This window comes from Saccoglossus kowalevskii, chromosome 4 (genome assembly GCF_978046115.1).
Source record: "Saccoglossus kowalevskii chromosome 4, keSacKowa6.1, whole genome shotgun sequence".
NCBI classification, from domain to species: Eukaryota; Metazoa; Hemichordata; class Enteropneusta; family Harrimaniidae; genus Saccoglossus; species Saccoglossus kowalevskii.
In genome coordinates this window covers 1111028-1138653 of record NC_140644.1, presented here as the reverse complement: position 1 = coordinate 1138653, position 27626 = coordinate 1111028, and the positions used below count along the sequence as shown (strand labels likewise).

Here is a 27626-nt window from a genome sequence, read left to right as displayed (position 1 = left end):
CACACAAATCTAATGGAAAAAAAGAATTATTACTAATATTGGTAAAGGCATGGACGGTAGAAGGACGTCCTTCAACTTTACATTGTAAAGGCAATATCGTTCAGATCGAGCACCGTGCTTGATCGTGTGGTCGTTCGTCAACTATCATAAAGTATGCACTTTTTATTTATTATTATTTGTTTCTGTGTTAATCATAGATGTTTTCAATTAGTGGTGTGCTCCCTTTCCCAAAGAAGCTGGGATATTAAAACAAATAAAACAAATAAGCAAACAAACAAACGAACAAGCGAACAGACAGACAGTTTGTTTATGAGTACTGGTGTTTCCATTGAACTCTACCTTGGATCAAAAGACTGCCTTTTACCCCCATGCTTGAATTAAGTTGCGTACATTCAATATAATTTTGGTGAAAAATTCTAGGATATACTGTCATTTTGTTCAAATTCAACTACCTAGATTCTAAGAACTTATTTCTGTACTCAATCATTGTTGTTATGGCAACACACACATTTTCCCTCGCTGTAGGCCGTAAACAAGTCAAATAAATATGAACTATGTTCACACGAGAACATTTAGACATGAATTAAAACATACATTGTATTACACGGTTTGCGCTCGCAGTGATGTCACAAGCGGTACAGCTTTTCTTATGCTGCGTGGATTTCTAGCACATAGAGTAAGCATAAACACGATGTCTTTACGTCCGTTGTCCGATGAGGTCGTCAGTAAGATATCTTAAATTAATCATGTGTCTTTGCGTTGAAGGCCGTATTGCATTTTAGAACATATCTGGCATGCGTCCACGTCACCATAATGAAACGGAAGATAGAAAATATTGTTCATAAAAAACAAACATTTCCCGCATAGAACATGGTAACTTAACCTATAAATAGAAATTAATTGCCTGCTAAAATTTTAACGTTACGATAGCAGGGCGTGATTTTATTTGGCACATACAACAAAAGACAATTTTTATATAGTCCAGTTTAAATTATATATTACCCTGTTACGACAGCAGAGATAACCTGGGGCAAGACAGAAGGGACCATGAATAATGTAACGCCTTCTTGTTGTCTTCAACCGATGTCAGAACTGTCAGTATCGACATTAAAATTGACTTGCAAGGTCACTTCAAATTCAAAGGTTCCTTGTTTATTGGTGTATTCACAGCTGGGTTACAGCTGCAAATGATATCAATAACACGTCCAATACTGTCAGACGTTCAATTATGCGCATGCGCATTTACAATATTCACTTTCGTGCTGATTCGCAAGTCTACATCAAAAAAAACATCCCACATTTGCATAGAATTATGCTCAGTAAAGCGCCCCCTGGAAATTATTTCTAGTAACATCCGCGGTTCTCACCAAGGGCAAACATTCGATTAAACCTGTTGAGACGTTGGGAATGCATTTCTTCCCGCTGATAAAAGATGATTAAATCCACCATTCCCGTATATTCCCGCCATCTCATTGACCTATAATTCAGTTCGACGTGTTAACACGCGGATAAGCGGGAGTTAAACGATTCGACACCTCATGGATTTATGTTGGCTGACTGACACACAAATGGCACCCTGCACGCGTGGAGTTTCCAAGAAAACGAAGTCAACTTGTCGATACAGGGATACATATGTGGTAAAACACCCTATTTAAGGTAAGATATTTATAGTCAGCATTCGATATCAATAATTTATACTAAAAATATATATTTTTAATTTGCATTGTGCAATTTATGATATGGGCGCTTTGAAATTCACTCTCCATCACAATGATTACCGTTTTCAATGCGACGGACACGGGTGCTTTGAAAGCATATTGTCCATTAGAACGATTCACGTTCTCAGTACGCGCGGCAGTTATCTGACTCGAGTATATTGAAGACCACGGCAAAAATAGAATACAATCGTTCCTCTATGCATTTTTTATGCGGTGTCCCTGTTGATTTATGCTAGTAATTAAACTGGAACACTATTCAATGCATGGCAGTACTTTCATCATCATCATCAACCAGCCCACACGTGTTCTGTTACTGGCTATTGAATTACATACATACGACTATGTCTATGAGATGTACAAATGTACACAACATGCGCAGCAAGGACCGTATAATATTTTTTTAGGATGGAGAGAATTATGCAAATGAATACTGTAATACTGTAAAAGCGAATTTGACTCCATGCATGCATGAATTAACTGAATCTTAATTAAAGTGTCAACTATCTCATTGTAAGAATGTACTTTATTTTGAATTAGCGAAATTACAGATTAGCTAAATTAGCTAAAATAACATGCTAGCTAAATAGACATGTTTTGCAGTAATACGCCGCTTCAAAATTCGAGAATCACGTGACTGTCTTCTAGTATATGTACCACCTTAAGCTATACAATGTGCATTTCATTTAGACCACAATAAATATGTATCATGCGCTTAAGAGTGAACCCTATTAAAAGTGTTAAAAACATAATTACAATAAATAATTATGCATTGTAATTACACACAGTTTATGAATTAGACTCGGTTGAATTAGGCGGGTGGTGGGAGTGTATTGAGGTTATGCGGCGTAAGGCGGTGGTGGCTGGGTAGGAGTGGTTGTGGTGGTGATAGGTTGTATGGTAGCTTTCATGCATCCTGTTGGAATATTGTTGGATCAAACATCAGGGACACTCGTGAACCAGCTGTAACAAACATGTTATATGAATGTTTGTTGTTGTTTGTTTTTGTTGTTTTTTTTTTGGGGGGGGGTCAATAACCACTGTATATGGCATTGAATTGTCATATTCCGGTTCGTAATATTTATTTTACAATTATTTTTTATAATTTATTAGAAAATGGCGTGTAATCAAGATGGAGTGGTAAACGTATAAAACAATACTGTATGTGAGGGCTAATGTGTCAAGTAAATACACGAATTATCAAACGTATCAAGATCACATTGTAACCATGGAAACAAACAATTTATTAACACATCCATCATGAGCGGAATATTTTTCGACACGAATAAGCCGAGTCCTGAGATGACTGTCCCTAATACGACCGAATAACCACTGGCTGTCCCCGACATATGACCGACTAACCAGTGGCTGTCCGCGAATAGGACCGAATACCCACGGACTGTCCTCGAACCGATCGAATACTCACTGAATGTCCCGGATTTGACCGAATATCCATTGTTTGTCCCCAATATTTATTGAATTCTCCAAATACAACCGAATACCAATCGATTTGTTAATTTGCCCCCCCCCCCAAATCTAATCACGTTTGAACAGGTCTTTTTACATCAATAGTTTGAAGTGCTCCGAGGAGAATACTGCGGCGCCGTTAACAAATCTCCACGGTAGTGCACAGCTAAATCGAAAGTAAATATTGAACCTTTTTTTTTATATCAACTGTACATTTCAAGGAAACAAAGCCTTTCCGTTTTACGTAGTATTTACACTATGTGTTGAGCAAATAACCATTTCGAATAACGCAGCGCAGCAAATATAAGACCAAAAACGTTGATGAAAGAACACGGAAATATAAATATGTAACAATACTAGTATGTTACTCCAGTAATTATAACACTAATGCCAAGCATTATATTGAGAACATGCACAACACAGACATGATATTACTGTTTCCATGGCAATCTGGGATGACGTGTGTATCTGTATGACGTAACAACTATTTTCTTTTCAATTACTCACAACTGAGACTAACTAGAAAGTGTTCCAAAGATAGGTAATTAATATCCGTCGCCATGAATGACACATGAGAAATGTGTCAGTGGCACGGAGTATGCGTGGGTCTTGTGATGAAATGAGAAATGTGTCAGTGGCACTGAGTATGCCTTTCAGACAGGCGCTTGCCGACACACTCTTAAAGTGTTTTGTGTTTTACCTTATTAACGACACTCATATGAGGCTAGTTACATTTAATATGCAGTGAAGTATGTCAGCATGAAATTACGCAAGAAGGGTTTTCCATTTCATCACAACACATAGTCCGTGCCACTGACATATTTCTCATTTCATCACAAGACCCACGAATACTCAGTGCCACTGACACATTTCTCATTTCATCACAAGATCCACGCACAGTCAGTGCCACTGACACATTTCTCATTTCACATTAAGTCCAACGCATACTCAGTGCCACTAACACATTTCTCATGTCATCACAAGACCCACGCATACTCAGTGCCACTGACACAGTTCTCATTTCACATCAAGTCCAACGCATACTCAGTGCCACTGACACATTGCTCATTTCATCATAAGACCTACGCATACTCAGTGCCACTGACACATTTCTCATTTCATCACAAGATCCACGCACACTCAGTGCCACTGACACATTTCTCATTTCACATTAAGTCCAACGCATACTCAGTGCCACTAACACATTTCTCATTTCATCTCAAGTCCAACGCATACTCAGGCCTACTGACATATTTCTCATTTCATCTCAAGTCAAATGCATACTCAGTGTCAATGACACATTTCTCATTTCATCACAAGACCCACGCATACTCAGTGCCACTGACACATTTCTCATTTCATCTCAAGTCAAATGCATACTCAGTATCAATGACACATTTCTCATTTCATCACACGACCCACGCATACTCAGTGCCACTGACACATTGCTCATTTCATCGTAAGACCCACGCATACTCAGTGCCACTGACATATTTCTCATTTCATCACAAGATCCACGCATACTCCGTGCCACTGATACATTTCTCATTTCATCACAAGACCCACGCATACTCAGTGCCAATGACACATTTTTCATTTCATCACAAGATCCACGCATACTCAGTGCCAATGACACATTTTTCATTTCATCACAAGATCCACGCATACTCCGTGCCACTGATACATTTCTCATTTCATCACAAGACCCACGCATACTCAGTGCCACTGACACATTTCTCATTTCATCTCAAGTCAAGTGCATACTCAGTGCCACTGACACATTTCGCATTTCATCACAAGACCCACGTATCCTCAGTCCCACCAACACATTTCTCATTTCATCACAAGACTCACGCATACTCAGTGCCACTGACACATTTCTCATTTCATCACAAGACCCACGCATACTCCGTGCCACTGACACATTTCTCATTTCATCTCAAGTCAAATGCATACTCAGTGCCCCTTACACATTTCTCATTTCATCACAAGACCCACGCATACTCAGTGCCACTGACAGATTTCACATTTCATCACAAGACCCACGCATAGTCAGTGCCACTGACACATTTTTCATTTCATCTCAAGTCAAATGCATACTCTGTGCCAATGACACATTTCTCATTTCATCACAAGATGCACGCATACTCAGTGCCACTGACACATTTCGCATTTCATCACAAGACCCACGCATAGTCAGTGCCATTGACACATTTCTCATTTCATCTCAAGTCCAACACATACTCAGTGTCACTGACACATTTCTCATTTCATCACAAGACCCACGCATCCTCAGTGCCACTGACACATTTCTCATTTCATCTAAGTCCAACGCATACTCAGTCCCACTGATAAATTTCTCATTTCATCACAAGACCCACGCATACTCAGTGCCACTGACACATTTCTCATTTCATCTCAAGTCAAGTGCATACTCAGTGCCAATGACACATTTCTCATTTCATTACAAGTCAAATGCATACTCAGTGCCACTGACACATTTCTCATTTCATCTCAAGTCAAGTGCATACTCAGTGCCAATGACACATTTCTCATTTCATCACAAGTCAAATGCATACTCAGTGCCAATGACACATTTCACATTTCATCACAAGACCCACGCATACTCAGAGCCACTGACATATTTCGCATTTCATCACAAGACCCACGCATAGTCAGTGCTACTGACACATTTCTCATTTCATCTCAAGTCAAATGCATACTCAGTGCCAATGACACAGTTCTCATTTCATCACATGACCCACGCATACTCAGTGCCACTGACACATTTCACATTTCATCACAAGACCCACGCATAGTCAGTGCCACTGACACATTTCTCAATTCATCACAAGACCCACGCATACTCAGTGCCACTGACACATTTCTCATTTCATTCCAAGTCAAATGCATACTCTGTGCCAATGACACATTTCTCATTTCATCACAAGATGCACGCATACTCAGAGCCACTGACATATTTCGCATTTCATCACAAGACCCACGCATAGTCAGTGCTGCTGACACATTTCTCATTTCATCTCAAGTCAAATGCATACTCAGTGCCACTGACACATTTCTCATTTCATCACAAGACCCACGCATACTCCGTGCCACTGACTTATTTCTCATTTCATCTCAAGTCCAACGCATACTCAGTGCCACTGACACATTTCTCATTTCATCACAAGACCCACGCATACTCAGTGCCACTGACACATTTCGCATTTCCTCACAAGACCCACGCATAGTCAGTGCCACTGACACATTTCGCATTTCCTCACAAGACCCACGCATACTCAGTGCCACTGATACATTTCTCATTTCATCACAAGACCCACGCATCCTCAGTGCCACTGACACATTTCTCATTGTATCTCAAGTGCAACGCATACTCAGTCCCACAGATACATTTCTTATTTTATCACAAGACCCACGCATACTCAGTGCCACTCACACGTTTCTCATTTCATCTCAAGTCAAATGCATACTCAGTTCCACTGATACATTTCTCATTTCATCAGAAGACCCACGCATCCTCAGTGCCACTGTCATATTTCTCATTTCATCACAAGACCCACGCATACTCCGTGCCACTGACACATTTCTCATTTCATCTCAAGTCAAATGCATACTCAGTGCCAATGACACATTTCTCATTTCATCACAAGATGCACGCATACTCAGTGCCACTGACACATTTCTCATTTCATCTCAAGTCCAACGCATACTCAGTCCCACTGATAAATTTCTCATTTCATCACAAGACCCACGCATACTCAGTGCCACTGACACATTTCTCATTTCATCTCAAGTCAAGTGCATACTCAGTGTCAATGACACATTTCTCATTTCATCACAAGTCAAATGCATACTCAGTGCCAATGACACATTTCTCATTTCATCTCAAGTCAAATGCATACTCAGTGCCCCTTACACATTTCTCATTTTATCACAAGACCCACGCATACTCAGTGCCACTGACAGATTTCACATTTCATCACAAGACCCACGCATAGTCAGTGCCACTGACACATTTCTCATTTCACCACAAGACCCACGTATACTCAGTGCCCCTGACACATTTCTCATTTCATCACAAGATGCACGCAAACTCAGTGCCACTGACACATTTCTCATTTCATCACAAGACCCACGCATACTCCGTGCCACTGACACATTTCTCATTTCATCTCAAGTCAAATGCATACTCAGTGCCCCTTACACATTTCTCATTTCATCACAAGACCCACGCATACTCAGTGCCACTGACAGATTTCACATTTCATCACAAGACCCACGCATACTCAGTGCCACTGACACATTTTTCATTTCATCTCAAGTCAAATGCATACTCTGTGCCAATGACACATTTCACATTTCATCACAAGACCCACGCATAGTCAGTGCCATTGACACATTTCTCATTTCATCTCAAGTCCAACACATACTCAGTGTCACTGACACATTTCTCATTTCATCACAAGACCCACGCATCCTCAGTGCCACTGACACATTTCTCATTTCATCTCAAGTCCAACGCATACTCAGTTCCACTGATAAATTTCTCATTTCATCACAAGACCCATGCATACTCAGTGCCACTGACACATTTCTCATTTCATCTCAAGTCAAGTGCATACTCAGTGCCAATGACACATTTCTCATTTCATCACAAGTCAAATGCATACTCAGTGCCACTGACACATTTCTCATTTCATCTCAAGTCAAGTGCATACTCAGTGCCAATGACACATTTCTCATTTCATCACAAGTCAAATGCATACTCAGTGCCAATGACACAGTTCTCATTTCATCACAAGACCCACGCATACTCAGTGCCACTGACACATTTCACATTTCATCACAAGACCCACGCATAGTCAGTGCCACTGACACATTTCTCATTTCATCACAAGACCCACGCATACTCAGTGCCACTGACACATTTCTCATTTCATCTCAAGTCAAATGCATACTCTATGCCAATGACACATTTCTCATTTCATCACAAGATGCACGCATACTCAGAGCCACTGACATATTTCGCATTTCATCACAAGACCCACGCATAGTCAGTGCTGCTGACACATTTCTCATTTCATCTCAAGTCGAATGCATACTCAGTGCCAATGACACAGTTATCATTTCATCACAAGACCCACGCATACTCAGTGCCACTGACACATTTCTCATTTCATCACAAGACCCACGCATACTCCATGCCACTGACTTATTTCTCATTTCATCTCAAGTCCAACGCATACTCAGTGCCACTGACACATTTCTCATTTCATCACAAGACCCACGCATACTCAGTGCCACTGACACATTTCGCATTTCCTCACAAGACCCACGCATAGTCAGTGCCACTGACACATTTCGCATTTCCTCACATGACCCACGCATACTCAGTGCCACTGAAACATTTCTCATTTCATCACAAGACCCACGCATCCTCAGTACCACTGACACATTTCTCATTGTATCTCAAGTGCAACGCATACTCAGTCCCACTGATACATTTCTCATTTTATCACAAGACCCAAGCATACTCAGTGCCACTCACACGTTTCTCATTTCATCTCAAGTCAAATGCATACTCAGTTCCAATGACACATTTCTCATTTCATCACAAGACCCACGAATACTCAGTGCCACTGACACATTTCTCATTTCATCACAAGACCCACGCATTTTCAGTGCCACTGTCACATTTCTCATTTCATCACAAGACCCACGCATACTCCGTGCCACTGACACATTTCTCATTTCATCTCAAGTCAAATGCACACTCAGTGCCAATGACACATTTCTCATTTCATCACAAGACCCTCGCATACTCAGTGCCACTGACACATTTCTCATTTCATCACAAGACACACGCATCCTCAGTGCCACTGACACATTTCGTATTTCATCACAAGACCCACGCATAGTCAGCGCCACTGACTCATTTCTCATTTCATCTCAAGTCCAACGCATACTCAGTGCCGCTGACACATTTCTCATTTCATCACAAGGCCCATGGAAACTCGTGCCACTGACACATTTCTCATTTTATCACACGACTCATGCATACTCAGTGTCACTGAAATATTTCTCATTTCATCACAAGACCCACGCATACTCCGTGCCACTGACACATTTCTCATTTCATCTCAAGTCAAATGCATACTCAGTGCCAATGACACATTTCTCATTTCACCACAAGACCCACGCATACTCAGTGCCACTGACACATTTCACATTTCATCACAAGACCCACGCATAGTCAGTGCCATTGACACATTTCTCATTTCATCTCAAGTCCAACGCATACTCAGTGCCCCAGACACATTTCTCATTACACCACAAGACCCACGCATACTCAGTGCCACTGACACATTTCTCATTTCATCACAAGACACACGCATACTCAGTGCCCCTGACACATTTCTCATTTCATTACAAGACCCACGCAAACCAAGTGCCACTGACACATTTCTTATTTCATCACAAGACCCACGCATACTCAGTGCCACTGACACATTTCTCATTTCACCACAAGACCCACGCATACTCAGTGCCACTGACACATTTCTCATTTCACCACAAGACCCACGTATACTCAGTGCCCCTGACACATTTCTCATTTCAGCACAAGACCCACGCATACTCAGTGCCACTGACACATTTCTCATTTCATCACAAGATTCACGCTTTCTTCCATTGGAGATTGTTATAATTGTTAACTTGTATGCATTGTTATCCTATTTTTTAAATCGGATTTCACAGTGATATCTTTTATAGTTGTTATTGGTACCTACTATGTATTGTTATCTTTTCCATAAATATCCATTATACACATTCGTAATTCATGATAAGATTTCAGAGAGACATCCATTATATATTATTATTACTATTACCGATTTTGTATTGTGATCTTTCCTGAAATAATGATCCAATTGCACAGAAATATCTATTATAAACTATTATTTTTACTTAATATGTAAATCACGAAATGCTCGTAATCAGAGACATATAAGTACCTAAAATTCAAGCTAGGGAAATCAACAAGGTGTTCGAAGTCGTTGCTACATGGGTAATGATGGTGGCACATACCATATATGGCTCGTCGATACGTAACAAAAAAAAAATGCAATCGCCGTGACGCTAATAATGCCCAGCAATATACTGACCACGTGGAAAGATTAACAGTTTGACCGCTGGTGCTATCAAATGGTAGAAAGTTGTTTAACGCATGAGCTTTGTAGAGCGGATTTCAATATCAATATTAGATAATTTTCCGTTCAACTGCGAGATCTCGCGAGTTGCGTGAAAAACGCGCCCCGACCGTCTGCCGCAAAAATCTAACGATTTGATTTTGAACTTGAATTTCTTTATTTCGTAGCCCACAGCGAAAGGCCGATCTTTGACATGCTTTTGAATACCATTACTTCATCGAAATTGACCATCATCAAATGTGTACAGCACATTATTAAGCATGGAAATACTTTCGCGTTTGTCGAATCCCACGCAAAGTTTATCGCCACTATGCCCTTAGTTTGTTATGTTTTTATGTTCGATTTCACGCACAACGCGGGATCTCACAGTGAACGGAAAATGGTCTATTGGCGCGTTAGAATACTTAGACATGCCGTATTTAAGATTGCGAATCTTGAAACTAGTGCTTTAGAGATATTGTGGTTAGGAATTACCAAAATGTTGTTTCTTCTCTTGTTGCTGCGGTTTATAAGCCACTAAATACGACACGATATGTGGGTAGTGTAATTTCATGTGATATATTATGGGAAAGAAATGATTGATTTTCGGTTGCGATACTTTCTTAAAACTGTGAACACTTTCATATTTCCTACCAATCAATGTTTTTTCTTAATATTTTGGCATATGAGGTCACATGATTTTTATAACACATCCGTCTCGATGGTTGGCCAGACGATTTCCCTGTTCTAGCTATGCGTAAACTGAAAGTTCTTTATAACAATTATTGTTCGGATATCACTCAAATACAGACTCAATGGTCAACACATGTATTTAAGATTTGTGTAATGCATCGTGGCATTTGCTCGCCCATATTTATGCGGCAAATCTAGATTTAATAAGTGGATACAAATTTTCAATAATGTTTGTGTCTTTGTACCATTATTAAGCGTAGTGTCAAACGCTTTAGGCAACCATAGTTGATGTCTAGAAATAGTATGCTATGAAAAGCACCAGGAATGACATTGGCAATGATTCAGATCTTTTTTGTATGTCTGTAATTCTCACTAATTTGCGGAATGTTGTTAATATTTTATTCAAAGTGGCGCGTCCCTTGCATTTTACCCTCTTTAAATTTGTGGTATGTTCCTTACATAAGAGCAAGGCTTCATGGTGTTAACAATGTAGTTTATTTGGAAGTTGGCGCACACATTATGTTTGCTCGTCTTTCACTCAGATGCGTTAGTCGTGGTGAGGTGGTAAACTATCGTCCTATTTTCGTTTTATCTGCAAAAATACCGAAAAAACATATACTAATTATTTATCCGTGTATTTATTTCATGCTAACCCACTCTAAGACATTAAATCAGGTTTTAAGAGAAATATTCATGTCAGACTCATTGGTCAAGATGATTAATTGAATTGTGTACAGTATCAGCATTGTGTATTCAATAGTATCTATTGCTTGATTTGCTCAAAGCTTTTGACCTCATCAACCACAATCTGTTGTGAATTTATGGTTTGTCATTTAGCATTTTGAGACCGCCTTTAGTTAATTATTTTTCTAAATGACAACTGGTTCCTCTCAGCTACATATGTATGATGATGTTAAATACATGTTATTCTCCGTACTTACAAAATGAAAAGCATGAATACTGCCAATCCTTTATCTGTGTTTTTGCTGTACTTTCAGTCCTCGCAAACACTCAATTCGATGTTAGGTGTAATACTAAATGACACATTATCATGAAACTATCACGTCGAGTGTCTATGTAAAACGCTTTTTATAAAAGTATTTGTTTATTTTGGCAGGTCACGCCCCTACGTCCCTACTGATTTCCACATTGATCTATACTACACTTTGGTGCATTAACCTGACGTTTTGTTAGCGGTGGCCACGAACAATCCGGAGAATTCGGGAGCGTATACGAACCACGAAGTGATCTGTCGGAATGTTGTTGTTTAACATAAGCTGTTTAAAATTCCTCCTGGCACTCAGAGGAATAGGTCGCCCTTCAAATAATCTATTATCGTCACGTATTGTACAATATACCCGCCAGGCCAGATCAGCTTGCCATCAACGAGCGACACCCAAATATACTTAACTCTAAGCGGAAGTTGCATTATAAAATCGTTGTGCTGTTTGAAAGGAAATACAACAAAAACGCACATTAACAATTCTTGATATATATGATCTTCAAAAGATCACTCTATGATTTACCTTTCCTCTGTTTTCAAAATTGCCAGATTTTTTTTTAATTTCACTGCCATTCTATATTTTGAATTCCACGTAACTGAAGGTAATTCACTTGAACGCTCAACAAATTTCTTTGATACAGTTGTCAATTAAAAGCGTGTCTACACATGTGCTATCATCCAAGACCGATGTCAGTGTAGGGCAACAAAAACTGCTTGCCACTGGAATCAAAGAAAAACCACAAATATTCATAATTGGATTGTGCGAATATACCCTTGTAAACTTTTAATAAATACTTTTCAATTATTTTAAGTCGTTACGTAATGTATTTCTCCCCGTTTAGCCTTGCTATTAATTCAATTTGTATTAGTACTATAATTTGTATAACATTGTATCCTATATCTCCATCCCATAGTGTTATTTCTCTGTTGAGTGTCTTTCCGCTTTTTGGGTTGAACATTTCTGCTCCTTGCTGCCTCCAAAATATACTCTACTATATATGGAACATTGTAGTAGGTAATCTTAGTCGTACAATAAAACTAAGAACTACAATTACATTTATCCGTCCTATTAGCTATCACCAATTATTCAATTATTACTGTTTTCCATATCATGTGCAGTACTCATATTTGGCATAACAAAAAGAGTCCATCAGTCATAACACGACGCTAGTGAATACAAAAGAGAGAGTTTTACCTGGTGTTCAATTGACATTCGATACTGTACAATGTATTGCATGTCACGTCTGGTGAGCTATTAATTACTGTCTGGCGTTACTAATTGTATTTATAGAGCGGTATACATTGCATTAGCACCAGTACTAATCCGGCATAGGGGCGGAGTGGCGATACAGAACTTTTGTAATGAATTGAATTTAGATCTACATTTATGTAGGTTTTCAAGGCTATATCTATCGTGCTTCCGAATAAATGTTCTCCTTGTTTATCATCGAAATAGATGAAATTTCGCAAGACATGATGACAGTCATTTTGTTCGCTAATGCGACTATAGCTAAGCATAGCAGTAATATAGTTACTCTAGAATGCATGTCTAATCAACTTGAAATTTACTTGGAAGTTGAAAAATGCATTAGGTGGGAAAAAGTCTTCGGGCAAAATAGTTTTATAAAGTATACAAGTTCAGTGTTGTAGTACAAACTCCACACAGTATCCGAATATGTTAATTAAGACTGCTATGTCATTTTAGTGAAGGCATGGAAGGTACTAATGGTGAAGGTAAACTACTCACTCACTATCTGGGTTCGAGCTTAGGGGTTTGATAATGAAACTTACTTCATGTAAACAGTAGATAATATTTAGTTATCGTTGTACTAAATAACTATTCAAAATAGCTAGACATTTCGAGCAATTACCAAACATTATCTACTATATATCATATTTATGGTTTATCACAGCGTTTATTTATTGACTACATCATGTAAATATGTGCGGACACACCTTCACTTTGAGAGAGTTCTTATAGTGTATATATACCGCAGTCTACTTCCCCCTGTCACTATATAAGAATGATTGTCTATTGAAAGTAAAATTTTCGTGTTGGACATGCAGAGACATGATGCTTGTATATCCACACGGTTTTAATGAAATATGCCTAAACCAAGTTGTCGTGGATGAAATTGTATGTATTACACTTTTCAAAGGTAGGTAGTCAGTATATCGAGCGTCAACACTAGCAGTAGTAGTATCCATATACAATTAAATCATTTTTAAATGTTTAAAACTTCGTATCAAAAAGTGACTTACATCTATTGACTTTAGAATTGTTAGTTCTCTTTAGTTGTAGACCAGGATACGAAGGATTCTTTTTTGTTTTCCATTTTTGTTTTCCTCTGATCATATACATCCATGGCAACAAAAGGCAACTCACGATTCACCTGACATCATAGATGTAGATCCGGCTGCACACGAAAACGTAAAGAATTGTGTGTTTTTTTAGGTTCAAAAAATCGTCAATTACAACGTTAACGTTTGATGGCAATGGAAATATCACAAAAAATATCAATAAAAATATCACAATCAAAATATCACAAAAAATACAAAAAAAAACTGTTCCCAACATTGTACATAATTCGCAGGCTATGCATAAATAACTCAAATTTTAATTTGGTTTTAAAAAGTGATAACGGATTTTTTTATAAAATAAACTTTAAATAGCATTTCTACAGAACAGTTATACACGTTATATTATACGTGGCTTTTAATATATATATTGGGTGAATAATTATGCAAATTAACCATTTTCCCTACTTTACAGTGGGTCAGGGAAGGTCAAACTTAAATATCTCCTTCTGGTTTTGTTTTGCTTCATGTCAATCATTCGTACTATGCTGATAAGATATCTATCTACAGAAGACCCTATATTATTTTTGAGAGTGTGTTTTGTTATTCTGTCAGATTCCCACATAATTAAGCATACATAAGTATCATTATCTGAAAATAAATCTATTAACATACCTGGACGTTCTTGTCTTTTTAGATGAACACATCAAATATACAGTTTGAAATGTGAGAATAAATGAACCAACGCTCTAGGAGCTATTTAAGTTTGAAGCTTCTACAATTACTGATGACTAAAACAGAAATAATTCCCATTTTAAAATAAAAACACTCATGACTGAATGAACAAATTAACAAATGAATGAATGAATGAATCGATCAATCAATCAATTTCTGAATGCAGGGCCAGATTGTATGTTTTGTAGTCGAGTAACAAGGATATCATTTTATGTCACCATGCCAACACATACAGTGTATGTTACCATGCCAACACTTGATAGTCAGGTTATCTGCGCATTTATCACCGTTGATTATTTATTATTCTCACGGTCAGCTCACAATTCCCTACTGTTCACGATCTGTATTTCACAACTCCTTACTGTTCACGATCTGTATCTCACAATTCCCTACTGTTCACGAACTGTGGCTCACAACTCCTTACTGTTCACGAACTGTGGCTCACAACTCCTTACTGTTCACGATCTGTGTCCCACAATTCTCTACTGTTCACGAACTGTGGCTCACAACTCCTTACTGTTCACGAACTGTGGCTCACAACTCCTTACTGTTCACGATCTGTGTCCCACAATTCTCTACTGTTCACGAACTGTGGCTCACAACTCCTTACTGTTCACGATCTGTGTCTCGCAATTCCCTACTGTTCACGAACAGTGGCTCACAACTCCTTACTGTTCACGATCTGTGTCCCACAATTCTCTACTGTTCACGAACTGTGGCTCACAACTCCATACTGTTCACGATCTGTGGCTCATAATTCTCTACTGTTCACGATCTATGGCTCACAATTCCCTCATGTGAACGATCTGTGGCTCACAATTCACTACTGTTCACGAACTGTGGCTCATAATTCTCTACTGTTCACGATATGTGGCTCACAATTCCCTACTGTTCACGATCTGTGGCTCATAACTCCCTACTGTTCACGATCTGTGGCTCACAATTCCCTACTGTTCACGATCTGTGGCTCATAACTCCCTACTGTTCACGATCTGTGGCTCACAATTCACTACTGTTCACGATCTGTGGCTCACAATGCTCTACTGTTCACGATATGTGGCTGACAATTCCCTACTGTTCACGATCTGTGGCTCACAATTCCCTACTGCTCACGAACTGTGGCTCACAACTCCTTACTGTTCACGATCTGTGTCCCACAATTCTCTACTGTTCACGATCTGTGGCTCACAATTACCTATTGATCACGATCTGTGCCTCACAATCCCCTACTGTTCAAGAACTGTGGCTCACAACTCCATACTGTTCACGATCTGTGGCTCATAATTCCCTACTGTTCACGATCTATGGCTCACAATTCCCTCATGTGAACGATCTGTGGCTCACAATTCACTACTGTTCACGAACTGTGGCTCACAATTCTCTACTGTTCACGATCTATGGCTCACAATTATATACTGTTCACGATATGTGGCTCACAATTCCCTACTGTTCACGATCTGTGGCTCATAACTCCCTACTGTTCACGATCTGTGGCTCACAATTCACTACTGTTCACGATCTGTGGCTCACAATGCTCCACTGTTCACGATATGTGGCTGACAATTCCCTACTGTTCACGATCTGTGGCTCACAATTCCCTACTACTCAAGATCTGTGGCTCATAATTCCCTACTGCTCACGAACTGCGGCTCACAATTCCCTACTGTTCACGATCTGTGGCTGACAATTCTTTACTGTTCACGAACTGTGGCTAACAACTCTCTACTGTTCACGATCTGTGGATCACAATTCACTACTGTTCACGATCCGTGGCTCACAATTCCCTACTGTCCACGAACTGTGTCTCACAACTCCTTACTGTTCACGATCTGTGTCTCACAATTCACTACTATTCACGAACGGTGTCTCACAACTCCTTACTGTTCACGATCTGTGTCTCACAATTCCCTACTGTTCACGAACTGTAACTAACAACTCCTTACTGTTCACGATCTGTGTCCCACAATTCTCTAGTGTTCACGAACTGTGGCTCACAACTCCCTACTTTCACGATCTGTGACTCACAACTCCATACTGATCACGATCTGTGGCTCACAATTGACTACTGTTCACGATCTGTGGCTCACAATTCCCTACTGTTCACGATCTGTGGCTCACAATTCCCTACTGTTCACGATCTGTGGCTCATAACTCCCTACTGTTCACGATCTGTGGCTCACAATTCACTACTGTTCACGATCTGTGGCTCACAATGCTCCACTGTTCACGATATGTGGCTGACAATTCCCTACTGTTCACGATCTGTGGCTCACAATTCCCTACTGTTCACGAACTGTAACTAACAACTCCTTACTGTTCACGATCTGTGTCCCACAATTCTCTACTGTTCACGAACTGTGGCTCACAACTCCCTACTTTCACGATCTGTGACTCACAACTCCATACTGATCACGATCTGTGGCTCACAATTGACTACTGTTCACGATCTGTGGCTCACAATTCACTACTGTTCACAAACTGTGGCTCACAATCCCCTACTGTTCACGATCTGTGGCTCACAACTCTCTACTGTTTACGATATGTGGCTCACAATTTTCTCTTGTTCACGATCTGTGTTCCATAATTCCCAATTGTTCACAATCTGTGCCTCACAATCCCCTACTGTTCACGAACTGTGTCTCACAACTCCATAATGATCACGACCTGTGGCTCATAATTCCCTACTGTTCACGATCTATGGCTCACAATTCCCTATTGTCTACGATCTGTGTCCCACAATTCTCTACTGTTCACGATCTGTGGCTCACAATTCCCTACTGCTCACGAACTGTGGCTCACAATTCCCTACTGTTTACGATCTGTGGCTGACAATTCTTTACTGTTCACGAACTGTGGCTAACAACATTCTACTGTTCACGATCTGTGGATCACAATTCACTACTGTTCACGAACTGTGGCTCACAACTCCCTACTTTCACGATCTGTGGCTCACAATTCCCTATTGTTCATGATCTGTGCCTCACAAACCCCTACTGTTCACGAACTGTGCCTCACAACTCCCTACTGTTCACGATCTGTGGCTCACACCTCTCTACTACTCACGATCTGTGGCTCATAACTCTCTACTGTTTATGATCTGTGGCTCACAATTCCCTACTTTTCACGATCTGTGGCTCACAATTCACTACTGTTCACGAACTGTGGCTCACAATTCTCTACTGTTCACGATCTATGGCTCACAATTCTCTACTGTTCACGATATGTGGATGACAATTCCCTACTGTTCACGATCTGTGGCTCACAATTTCCTACTGTTCACGATCTGTGGCTCATAACTCCCTACTGTTCACGATCTGTGGCTCACAATTCACTACTGTTAACGATCTGTGGCTCACAATGCTCTACTGTTCACGATATGTGGCTGACAATTCCCTACTGTTCACGATCTGTGTCTCACAATTCCCTACTGTTCACGATCTGTGGCTCACAACTCCTTACTGTTCACGAACTGTGGCTCACAACTCCTTACTGTTCACGATCTATGTCCCACAATTCTCTACTGTTCACGAACTGTGGCTCACAACTCCTTACTGTTCAAGAACTGTGGCTCACAACTCCTTACTGTTCACGATCTGTGTCCCACAATTTTCTACTGTTCACGAACTGTGGCTCACAACTCCTTACTGTTCACGATCTGTGTCCCACAATTCCCTACTGTTCACGAACTGTGGCTCACAACTCCTTACTGTTCACGATCTGTGTCTCGCAATTCCCTACTGTTCACGAACAGTGGCTCACAACTCCTTACTGTTCACGATCTGTGTCCCACAATTCTCTACTGTTCACGAACTGTGGCTCACATCTCCCTACTTTCACGATCTGTGGCTCACAATTCCCTATTGTTCACGATCTGTGCCTCACAATCCCCTACTGTTCACGAACTGTGGCTCACAACTCCCTACTGTTCACGATCTGTGGCTCATAATTCCCTACTGTTCACGATCTATGGCTCACAATTCCCTCATGTGAACGATCTGTGGCTCACAATTCACTACTGTTCACGAACTGTGGCTCATAATTCTCTACTGTTCACGATATGTGGCTCACAATTCCCTACTGTTCACGATCTGTGGCTCATGACTCCCTACTGTTCACGATCTGTGGCTCACAATTCCCTACTGTTCACGATCTGTGGCTCATAACTCCCTACTGTTCACGATCTGTGGCTCACAATTCACTACTGTTCACGATCTGTGGCTCACAATGCTCTACTGTTCACGATATGTGGCTGACAATTCCCTACTGTTCACGATCTGTGGCTCACAATTCCCTACTGCTCACGAACTGTGGCTCACAACTCCTTACTGTTCACGATCTGTGTCTCACAACTCCCTACTTTCACGATCTGTGACTCACAACTCCATACTGATCACGATCTGTGGCTCACAATTGACTACTGTTCACGATCTGTGGCTCACAATTCACTACTGTTCACAAACTGTGGCTCACAATCACCTACTGTTCATGATCTGTGGCTCACTACTCTCTACTGTTTACGATATGTGGCTCACAATTTTCTCTTGTTCACGATCTGTGTTCCATAATTCCCAATTGTTCACAATCTGTGCCTCACAATCCCCTACTGTTCACGAACTGTGTCTCACAACTCCATAATGATCACGACCTGTGGCTCATAATTCCCTACTGTTCACGATCTATGGCTCACAATTCCCTATTGTCTACGATCTGTGTCCCACAATTCTCTACTGTTCACGATCTGTGGCTCACAATTCCCTACTGTTCACGAACTGTGGCTCACAATTCCCTACTGTTTACGATCTATGGCTCACAATTCCCTCATGTGAACGATCTGTGGCTCAAAATTCACTACTGTTCACGAACTGTGGCTCATAATTCTCTACTGTTCACGATATGTGGCTCACAATTCCCTACTGTTCACGATCTGTGGCTCATAACTCCCTACTGTTCACGATCTGTGGCTCACAATTCCCTACTGTTCACGATCTGTGGCTCATAACTCCCTACTGTTCACGATCTGTGGCTCACAATTCACTACTGTTCACGATCTGTGGCTCACAATGCTCTACTGTTCACGATATGTGGCTGACAATTCCCTACTGTTCACGATCTGTGGCTCACAATTCCCTACTGCTCACGAACTGTGGCTCACAACTCCTTACTGTTCACGATCTGTGTCCCACAATTCTCTACTGTTCACGATCTGTGGCTCACAATTACCTATTGATCACGATCTGTGCCTCACAATCCCCTACTGTTCAAGAACTGTGGCTCACAACTCCATACTGTTCACGATCTGTGGCTCATAATTCCCTACTGTTCACGATCTATGGCTCACAATTCCCTCATGTGAACGATCTGTGGCTCACAATTCACTACTGTTCACGAACTGTGGCTCACAATTCTCTACTGTTCACGATCTATGGCTCACAATTATATACTGTTCACGATATGTGGCTCACAATTCCCTACTGTTCACGATCTGTGGCTCATAACTCCCTACTGTTCACGATCTGTGGCTCACAATTCACTACTGTTCACGATCTGTGGCTCACAATGCTCCACTGTTCACGATATGTGGCTGACAATTCCCTACTGTTCACGATCTGTGGCTCACAATTCCCTACTACTCAAGATCTGTGGCTCATAATTCCCTACTGCTCACGAACTGCGGCTCACAATTCCCTACTGTTCACGATCTGTGGCTGACAATTCTTTACTGTTCACGAACTGTGGCTAACAACTCTCTACTGTTCACGATCTGTGGATCACAATTCACTACTGTTCACGATCCGTGGCTCACAATTCCCTACTGTCCACGAACTGTGTCTCACAACTCCTTACTGTTCACGATCTGTGTCTCACAATTCACTACTATTCACGAACGGTGTCTCACAACTCCTTACTGTTCACGATCTGTGTCTCACAATTCCCTACTGTTCACGAACTGTAACTAACAACTCCTTACTGTTCACGATCTGTGTCCCACAATTCTCTAGTGTTCACGAACTGTGGCTCACAACTCCCTACTTTCACGATCTGTGACTCACAACTCCATACTGATCACGATCTGTGGCTCACAATTGACTACTGTTCACGATCTGTGGCTCACAATTCCCTACTGTTCACGATCTGTGGCTCACAATTCCCTACTGTTCACGATCTGTGGCTCATAACTCCCTACTGTTCACGATCTGTGGCTCACAATTCACTACTGTTCACGATCTGTGGCTCACAATGCTCCACTGTTCACGATATGTGGCTGACAATTCCCTACTGTTCACGATCTGTGGCTCACAATTCCCTACTGTTCACGAACTGTAACTAACAACTCCTTACTGTTCACGATCTGTGTCCCACAATTCTCTACTGTTCACGAACTGTGGCTCACAACTCCCTACTTTCACGATCTGTGACTCACAACTCCATACTGATCACGATCTGTGGCTCACAATTGACTACTGTTCACGATCTGTGGCTCACAATTCACTACTGTTCACAAACTGTGGCTCACAATCCCCTACTGTTCACGATCTGTGGCTCACAACTCTCTACTGTTTACGATATGTGGCTCACAATTTTCTCTTGTTCACGATCTGTGTTCCATAATTCCCAATTGTTCACAATCTGTGCCTCACAATCCCCTACTGTTCACGAACTGTGTCTCACAACTCCATAATGATCACGACCTGTGGCTCATAATTCCCTACTGTTCACGATCTATGGCTCACAATTCCCTATTGTCTACGATCTGAGTCCCACAATTCTCTACTGTTCACGATCTGTGGCTCACAATTCCCTACTGCTCACGAACTGTGGCTCACAATTCCCTACTGTTTACGATCTGTGGCTGACAATTCTTTACTGTTCACGAACTGTGGCTAACAACATTCTACTGTTCACGATCTGTGGATCACAATTCACTACTGTTCACGAACTGTGGCTCACAACTCCCTACTTTCACGATCTGTGGCTCACAATTCCCTATTGTTCATGATCTGTGCCTCACAAACCCCTACTGTTCACGAACTGTGCCTCACAACTCCCTACTGTTCACGATCTGTGGCTCACACCTCTCTACTACTCACGATCTGTGGCTCATAACTCTCTACTGTTTATGATCTGTGGCTCACAATTCCCTACTTTTCACGATCTGTGGCTCACAATTCACTACTGTTCACGAACTGTGGCTCACAATTCTCTACTGTTCACGATCTATGGCTCACAATTCTCTACTGTTCACGATATGTGGATGACAATTCCCTACTGTTCACGATCTGTGGCTCACAATTTCCTACTGTTCACGATCTGTGGCTCATAACTCCCTACTGTTCACGATCTGTGGCTCACAATTCACTACTGTTAACGATCTGTGGCTCACAATGCTCTACTGTTCACGATATGTGGCTGACAATTCCCTACTGTTCACGATTTGTGTCTCACAATTCCCTACTGTTCACGATCTGTGGCTCACAACTCCTTACTGTTCACGAACTGTGGCTCACAACTCCTTACTGTTCACGATCTATGTCCCACAATTCTCTACTGTTCACGAACTGTGGCTCACAACTCCTTACTGTTCAAGAACTGTGGCTCACAACTCCTTACTGTTCACGATCTGTGTCCCACAATTTTCTACTGTTCACGAACTGTGGCTCACAACTCCTTACTGTTCACGATCTGTGTCCCACAATTCCCTACTGTTCACGAACTGTGGCTCACAACTCCTTACTGTTCACGATCTGTGTCTCGCAATTCCCTACTGTTCACGAACAGTGGCTCACAACTCCTTACTGTTCACGATCTGTGTCCCACAATTCTCTACTGTTCACGAACTGTGGCTCACATCTCCCTACTTTCACGATCTGTGGCTCACAATTCCCTATTGTTCACGATCTGTGCCTCACAATCCCCTACTGTTCACGAACTGTGGCTCACAACTCCCTACTGTTCACGATCTGTGGCTCATAATTCCCTACTGTTCACGATCTATGGCTCACAATTCCCTCATGTGAACGATCTGTGGCTCACAATTCACTACTGTTCACGAACTGTGGCTCATAATTCTCTACTGTTCACGATATGTGGCTCACAATTCCCTACTGTTCACGATCTGTGGCTCATGACTCCCTACTGTTCACGATCTGTGGCTCACAATTCCCTACTGTTCACGATCTGTGGCTCATAACTCCCTACTGTTCACGATCTGTGGCTCACAATTCACTACTGTTCACGATCTGTGGCTCACAATGCTCTACTGTTCACGATATGTGGCTGACAATTCCCTACTGTTCACGATCTGTGGCTCACAATTCCCTACTGCTCACGAACTGTGGCTCACAACTCCTTACTGTTCACGATCTGTGTCTCACAACTCCCTACTTTCACGATCTGTGACTCACAACTCCATACTGATCACGATCTGTGGCTCACAATTGACTACTGTTCACGATCTGTGGCTCACAATTCACTACTGTTCACAAACTGTGGCTCACAATCACCTACTGTTCACGATCTGTGGCCCACTACTCTCTACTGTTTACGATATGTGGCTCACAATTTTCTCTTGTTCACGATCTGTGTTCCATAATTCCCAATTGTTCACAATCTGTGCCTCACAATCCCCTACTGTTCACGAACTGTGTCTCACAACTCCATAATGATCACGACCTGTGGCTCATAATTCCCTACTGTTCACGATCTATGGCTCACAATTCCCTATTGTCTACGATCTGTGTCCCACAATTCTCTACTGTTCACGATCTGTGGCTCACAATTCCCTACTGTTCACGAACTGTGGCTCACAATTCCCTACTGTTTACGATCCGTGGCTGACAATTCTTTACTGTTCACAAACTGTGGCTAACAACATTCTACTGTTCACGATCTGTGGATCACAATTCACTACTGTTCACGAACTGTGGCTCACAACTCCCTACTTTCACGATCTGTGGCTCACAACTCCTTACTGTTCACGAACTGTGCCTCACAACTCCCTACTGTTCACGATCTGTGGCTCACAACTCTCTACTACTCACGACCTGTGGCTCATAACTCTCTACCGTTTATGATCTGTGGCTCACAATTCCCTACTTTTCACGATCTGTGGCTCACAATTCACTACTGTTCACGAACTGTGGCTCACAATTCTCTACTGTTCACGATCTATGGCTCACAATTCTCTACTGTTCACGATATGTGGATGACAATTCCCTACTGTTCACGATCTGTGGCTCACAATTCCCTACTGTTCACGATCTGTGGCTCATAACTCCCTACTGTTCACGATCTGTGGATCACAATTCACTACTGTTAACGATCTGTGGCTCACAATGCTCTACTGTTCACGATATGTGGCTGACAATTCCCTACTGATCACGATCTGTGGCTCACAATTCGCTACTGCTCACGATCTGTGGCTCATAATTCCCGACTGCTCATGAACTGTGGCTCACAATTCCCTACTCTTCACGATCTGTGGCTGACAATTCTTTACTGTTCACGAAATGTGGCTAACAACTCTCTACTGTTCACGATCTGTGGATCACAATTCCCTACTGTTCACAAACTGTGTCTCACAACTACTTACTGTTCACGATCTGTGGCTCACAATTCCCTACTGTTCACAAACTGTGTCTCACAACTCCTTACTGTTCACGATCTGTGTCTCACAATTTCCTACTATTCACGAACTGTGGCTCACAACTCCTTACTGTTCACGATCTGTGTCCCACAATTCTCTACTGTTCACGAACTCTGGCTCACAACTCCCTACTTTCACGATCTGTGACTCACAACTCCATACTGATCACGATCTGTGGCTCATAATTCCCTACTGTTCACGATCTATTGCTCACAATTCCCTACTGTCCACAATCTGTGTCCCACAATTCTCTACTGTTCACGAACTGTGTCTCACAACTCCTTACTGTTCATGATCTGTGTCTCACAATTCCCTACTATTCACGAACTGTGGCTCACAACTCCTTACAGTTCACGATCTGTGTCTCACAACTCCCTACTTTCACGATCTGTGACTCACAACTCCATACTGATCACGATCTGTGGCTCACAATTCCCTACTGTTCACGATCTGTGGCTCACAATTCACTACTGTTCACGAACTGTGGCTCACAATTCCCTACTGTTCACGATCTGTGGCTCTACTTTCTCTACTGTTCACAATCTGTGGCTCACAATTCCGTACTGTTCACGATCTGTGGCTCACAATTCCCTACCGTTCACTATCTGTGGTTGACAATTCCCTACAGTTCACGATATGTGGCTCACAATTCCCTACTGTTCACGATATGTGGATGACAATTATCTACTGTTCATGATATGTGACTCACAATTCCCTACTGTTCACGATCTGTGGCCCAAAATTCCCTACTGTTCACGATCTGTGGCTCACAATTCCCTACCGTTCACTATCTGTGGTTGACAATTCCCTACTGTTTACGATCTGTGGCCCACAATTCCCCACTGTTCACGATCTGTGGCTCACAATTCCCTTCTGTTCACGATCTGTGGCTCACAATTGCCTACTCAAGAAATGTGGCTCACAATTTCTTACTCACGATATGTGGGTCACAATTTCTTACTCACGATATGTGGATGACAATTCTATACTGTTCGCAATCTGTGGCTCACAATTCACTACTGTTCACGATCTGTGGCTCACAATTCTCCACTGTTCACGATCTGTGGCTCAACATTCACTACTGTCCTCGATCTGTGTCTCACAATTCCCTACTGTTCACGATCTGTGGCTCACAATTCCTTACTGTTCACGATCTATGGCTCACAATTCCCCACTGTTCACGTTCTGTGGCTCACAATTGCCTACCGTTCACGATCTGTGGCTCACAATTCCCCACTGTTCACGAGCTGTGGCTCACAATCCCTTACTCTTCACGAACTATGACTCACAATTCCCTACTGCTCATGATCTATGGCTCACAATTCCATACTGCTCACGATCTGTGGCTCACAATTCCCCACTGTTCATGATCTGTGGCTCACAATTCCGTGCTGTTCACGGTTTGTGGCTCACAATTCCCTACTGTTCACGATCTGTGTCTCACAATTCCCTACTGTTCACGATCTGTGGCTCACAATTCCCTCCTGTTCACGATCTGTGTTTCACAATTCCCTACTGTTAACGATCTGTGGCTCACAATTCCCTACTGGTCATGACATGTGGCTCAACATTCTCTACAGTTCACGATATGTGGCTCACAATTCCTCACTGCTCACGATCTGTGTCCCACAATTCCCTACTGTTCGCGATCTGTGTCTCACAATTCCCCACTGTTCACGATCTGTGGCTCACAATTCCCTACTGTTCACGATCTGTGTCTCACAATTCCCTACTGTTCACGATCTGTGTCTCACAATTCCCTACTGTTCACGATCTGTGGCTCACAATTCACTACTGTTCACGAACTGTGTCTCACAATTCCCTACTGTTCACGATCTGTGGCTCTACATTCTCTACTGTTCACAATCTGTGGCTCACAATTCACTACTGTTCACGATCTGTGGCTCACAATTCTCCACTGTTCACGATCTGTGGCTCACAATTCCCTACTGTTCACGATATGTGGCTCACAATTCCCTACTGTTCACGATATGTGGATGACAATTATCTACTGTTCACGATATGTGACTCACAATTCCCTACTGTTCACGATCTGTGGCTCACTATTCCCTACTGTTCACTATATGTGGCTCAACATTCTCTACTGCTCATGATCTGTTGCTCACAATTCCCTACTGTACACGGTTTGTTGCTCACAATTCCCTACTGTTCACGATCTGTGGCTCTACATTCTCTACTGTTCACAATCTGTGGCTCACAATTCACTACTGTTCACGATCTGTGGCTCACAATTCTCCACTGTTCACGATCTGTGGCTCAACATTCACTACAGTTCACGAGCTGTGGCTCAACATTCTTCACTGTTCACGAGCTGTGGCTCAACATTCTCCACTGTTCACGATCTGTGGCTCAACATTCACTGCTGTTCACGATCTGTGGCTCACAATTCTCCACTGTTCACGATCTGTAGCTCACAATCCCCTACTCACAATATGTGGCTCAAAATTGCCTACTGTTCACGATCTGTGGCTCACAATTCCCTACCGTTCACTATCTGTGGTTGACAATTCCCTACAGTTCACGATATGTGGCTCACAATTCCCTACTGTTCACGATATGTGGATGACAATTATCTACTGTTCATGATATGTGACTCACAATTCCCTACTGTTCACGATCTGTGGCCCAAAATTCCCTACTGTTCACGATCTGGGGCTCACAATTCCCTACCGTTCACTATCTGTGGTTGACAATTCCCTACTGTTTACGATCTGTGGCCCACAATTCCCCACTGTTCACGATCTGTGGCTCACAATTCACTACTGTTCACGATCTGTGGCTCACAATTCTCCACTGTTCACGATCTGTGGCTCAACATTCACTACTGTCCTCGATCTGTGTCTCAC

The 27626-nt window shown here is 41.8% G+C and overlaps 1 protein-coding gene across 1 annotated transcript in view; it reads left to right on the top strand.

Moving 5' to 3' along the window:
- Positions 1-1385: 1385 nt before the first annotated feature.
- Positions 1386-27626, top strand: part of LOC100371165 (short transient receptor potential channel 4-like) — a 90404-nt gene continuing 64163 nt past the window's right edge. Inside the window, exon 1 of the mRNA XM_085497616.1 lies at positions 1386-1656. The gene's annotated coding sequence lies outside the window, so the exon portion shown is untranslated. The remainder of the gene's footprint in view (positions 1657-27626) is intronic.